Raw genomic sequence first — 5,000 nt, 5'->3', positions numbered from 1 at the left:
GTGGCCCAACGGGGCTTGAACTCGGAGTCACGAATGGAGTAGCTTGCTTCCAACGAGTTATGGACGACATCATCTCGGATGAAAACCTCAAAGACACTTTTGTTTACGTGGACAATGTCACGGTGTGCGGTAAGGATCGGGGGGAACATGATATGAATCTGGACAGATTCTTGAGCATTGCTAGAAAATATAATCTGACCCTCAACTACGAGAAATGCGTATTCTCGGCAAGGTCAATTGATCTTCTCGGCTACACAATAGCCGACGGCACGATTAAGCCCGATCCTGAACGATTGCGCCCACTTCGTGAGCTACCCCCACCAAAGGACCCTCAGACAATGCGTCGGGTGATCGGAATGTTCGCTTACTACGCTAGGTGGATCCCCCAATTCTCCGAGAAAATACATCCCCTTGTGCATTGCAAAAACTTCCCACCAGATGCCGCTGTTGCAAAAGCTTTCCACAGCCTCAAAGACGACATCAGTAATTCCATGGTATTATCGATCGACAGCTTGGTGCCGTTCATGGTGGAAACGGACGCTTCCGATCATGCGATCGCCGCGACGCTCAATCAGTCAGGACGACCCGTCGCGTTCTTCTCGAGAACTCTCTCTGGAAGCGAGCAGAGACACTCAGCAATTGAGAAGGAAGCGTACGCTATTGTCGAAGCCCTGCGTAAATGGAGACACTATTTACTGGGAAACCACTTCACACTCGTCACGGACCAGCGATCCGTTGCATTCATGTTTGATGGGAAAAATAACGGGAAAATTAAGAATGAAAAAATAATGAGATGGCGGATAGACCTAGCTTGCTATAGTTACGACATTGTTTACCGGCCCGGGAGGGAAAACCCTGCTGCAGATACCTTCTCTCGGGTCTACTGTTCGGCGACAATCAGTCGGGCTTTGCAAGACCTCCATGTGTCTCTGTGCCACCCGGGGGTAACCAGAATGGCACATTTAGTGCGCAGACAAAACCTTCCCTATTCTATCGAAGATATTAAACAAATGAATGCTTCATGCCCTGTTTGTGCTGAACTAAAACCCAGATTCTATGGCGCGGCATCTGGCAGGTTGATCAAGGCCACTTCTCCCTTTGAGAGACTAAATATCGACTTCAAAGGGCCCTTGCCAACCGAGACAGAACAACAGATACATACTCACTGTTGTTGATGAATACTCAAGGTTCCCTTTTGCATTTCCGTGCTCGGATATGACCTCGGGCACTGTCGTGAAATGTCTGTCTGACCTCTTCGCTATGTTTGGGAAACCTTCATACATACATTCAGACAGAGGGCCGTGTTTCATGTCGGCTGGGCTAAAACAGTTCCTATTAGAGCACGGCATAGCAACTAGTCGAACGACGGGTTACAACCCACAGGGAAATGGGCAGGTGGAACGATATCATGGAATCATTTGGAAAGCCGTAACTCTGGCGCTGAAATCGAGAGGACTGGGGCCCGAGCAGTGGGAGGTTACCCTTCTCGACGCTCTGAATTCCATACGCTCTTTGCTCTGTACGTCCACCAATGCAACTCCTCACGAACGAATGTTTACTCATTAGCGACGTTATGTTGATGGCCAAACGGCGCCCAACTGGCTCACCTATCCCGGAACAGTGTTCATGAAACGCCCGGTACAACAAAGCAAGTATGAACCCATGGTGGAGGAGGTCGAACTCATCGATGCTAATCCCGAGTATGCTCATGTCAGACTTCCTGATGGCAGGGAGACCACTGTGTCAGTTCGCCATTTGGCTCCCTCAGGTACTCCTTCTGCAGGTACACCACCATCTGGCACTCCTCCCTCTGACATTCCCTCCCCAGGTGTTCCCCCCCCCGCCCCCAGGAACTCCACCCGGGAATGGTGGCGATGGAGCTGCCGCGTTCCACCTGAGAGCGATCGAGGAGTCATCCCCGGTACGAGTCGAGGCTCACAAAGAGGATCGGAAGCCTCCCTCAAGTGAAACCGCCATTTACTCCCGGAGAGGTCGACGGATAAAATCCCCTCGCCGACTCGATCTGTAAAGGGGATTATCGGCATCCTCGATGCTCATGCTCCTATATGCTCATTATATCATATATCGATGCTCATTACCATGCTCCTACAACTCAAAATAATCCTCACTGCTTGGCATGTATGCTTCTGTAGTTTAAATAGTTCGCGCTGCTTGAAATGTATACTCCTATAGCGCTGAAGTAATCATGGTGCGTTAGTTGGGCCTCTAGTTACATTTTAAAGACGGGAAGAATGTGGTGAATTGAAGGTCGTGACGCGTGATCACATGTCGCGCGGCTCGTGCACGGGATAGATAAAGCCAAGTCTCCGCATGGTCGGGGTGATTGTCCCTGGGGCATTGTCATTTACGGCGGCGGTTCACCTGGTGCTCGTTGAATGGTGAGAATTGAGAGTATACTGGACTCCGTGCTTATGCTGATTTATTTTGCGGTGATCTACTGCACATGTATACATTGCTACATATGTACTCCTCGCTGCACCTGTATTCCCTGATGTGCCCGTAGAAGCGGCTTCAATCAAGTGGAATAAAGCCTACACTCTGAAGGTTTTTCTCTCGCTTTCATCTCAACCACCACCACCATTTTTTTATTTTCCACCACCATTTTTATTTTTCACCAGCAACATGTATTTCCTTCATCGCACATCCTATTCCCGTTTATGAAATAACTGAAGTAGCTCAATAATGTTAGTGGAGTGCTCGAGGATTAACAATATTTGATGTCTTCCCCTCTGGGGCCAATTTGGATAAAGCCTCCGATGATCCCACACGCAAGAAAGAAATGGTTTAATATTCGCAAGATAGAAATCAAACCCGATCGTGTTTATACACCGCACAGCGTTTAATTTTCGCAAGATAGAAATCAAACCCGATCGTGTTTATACACCGCACAGCATTTAATATTCGCAACATATAAATCAAACCCGATCGCGTTTATACACCGCACAGTGTTTAATATTCACAACATAGAAATCGAACCCGATCGTGTTTATACACCGCACAGTATTTAATATTCACAACATAGAAATCGAACCCGATCGTGTTTATACACCGCACAGCATTTAATATTCATGTGGTGAATTGATGGTCGTGACGCGCGATCACATGTCGCGCGGCTCGTGCACGGGATAGATAAAGCCAAGTCTCCGCACGGTCGGGGGGATTGTCCCTGGGTCATTGTCATTTACGGCGGCGGTCCACTTGGTGCTCGTTGAATGGTGAGAATTGAGAGTATACCTGACTCCGTGCTTATGCCGATTTATTTTGTGGTGATCAACTGCACGTGTATACATTGCTACATATGTACTCCTTGCTGCACCTGTATCCCCTGATGTGCCCGTAGAAGCGGCTTCAATCAAATGGAATAAAGCCTACACTCTGAAGGTTCTTCTCTCGCTTTCATTACAATTCACAACATAGAAATCGAACCCGATCGTGTTTATACACCACACAGTGTTTAATATCCACAACATAGAAATCGAACCCGATCGTGTTTATACACCGCACAGTGTTTAATATTCACAACATAGAAATCGAACCCAATCGTATTTATACACCGCACAGCGTTTATTATTCGCAACATATAAATCAATCCCGATCGTGTTTATACACCGCACAGCGCTTAATATTCACAACATAGAAATCGAACGCGATCGTGTTTATACACCGCACAGCGTTTAATATGCACAACATAGAAATCGAACCCAAACGTGTTTATTGAAGTCAATGCGAGGGAAAAACCCTCGGAGTATAAGGATTTATTTCACTTGATTGAAGCCTTCTCTACAAACACATAAAGGAATACATGTGCAGCAAGGAATACATGTGCAGTCGATCACCACAAAATAAATCAGCAATTAGCCAGCATAAGCACGGAGTCCGGTATACTCTCAATTCTCACCATTCAACGAGCACCAAGTGGACCGCCGCCGTAAATGACAATGCCCCAAGGACAATCCCACCGACCGCGCAGCATCTCGCTTTTATCTGTCCCGTGTGCGAGCTGCGTGACACGTGATCGCACGTCACCTCATCCTTTATTTCATCACATTTATACACCGCACAGCGTTTATTAATATTCGCAACATAGAAATCAAACCCGATCGTGTTTATACACCGCACAGCGTTTAATATTCGCAAGATAGAAATCAAACCCAATCGTGTTTATACACCGCACAGCATTTAATAGCGAACATAGTGAGCTTCATACTCAACGCGTGCACATGAGAGAATAGTAAACAACAACAACAACAACAACAACAACAACAACAACAAGACAATACCCTAGCAATTTAGAATCGGTGTCGTCGGCTATGACCCTTTTGCTTCCGGTTTTTGTCATGGGGAATGATGCGTCCCTGGAGATAAAGGCATCGTCGGAGACATGAAAGACGCAACTATCAGACATGGTGTATATTTCCTCTTCTGATTTTAATAAAGATAACTCCCACATCATCAAAAAATAACTTTTAATCCTGATTTATTATTACTGATTATTCTGATGGATATAATACTTATTATTATATCATTATACGGTATAATATACATACGGTCATTTTTGCAAGTGTGTCGAATGCATAAGTCATAATTCGGAAACCAGGAAGTCGAAAGTCATTGTCTTCAATTGACTGTAGTATTAATTTCTCATTCTCGAGCAAATTCCGTTGGTTCCATATCAATCGGCTGAACTTGAAAAATTAACGTTATGCAATCAGGTGATGACGTCATAATTCAGAAACCGGGAAGTCGAAAGTCATTGTCTTCAATTGACTGTAGCATTATTTTTTTCATTCTATTGCAAATGGCGTTGGCCCCATGTCAATCGGCTGAACTTGAAAAATTAATGTTACGAAATCAGGTGATGACGTCATAATTTGGAAACCGGAAGTCGGAAGTACAATTATTTTACATCGGGACACTCCTGGGTACATGTTCTGTCAGCATGTGAAGTTTGGTGAGGATCAGTCCAGTACATTTCGCGT

The sequence above is a fragment of the Eptatretus burgeri genome, chromosome 14 (genome assembly GCF_056783735.1).
Source record: "Eptatretus burgeri isolate ZD-2024b chromosome 14, Ebu_testis_v1, whole genome shotgun sequence".
Classification (NCBI taxonomy): Eukaryota; Metazoa; Chordata; class Myxini; order Myxiniformes; family Myxinidae; genus Eptatretus; species Eptatretus burgeri.
Note: the sequence above shows the minus strand (reverse complement) of the source record.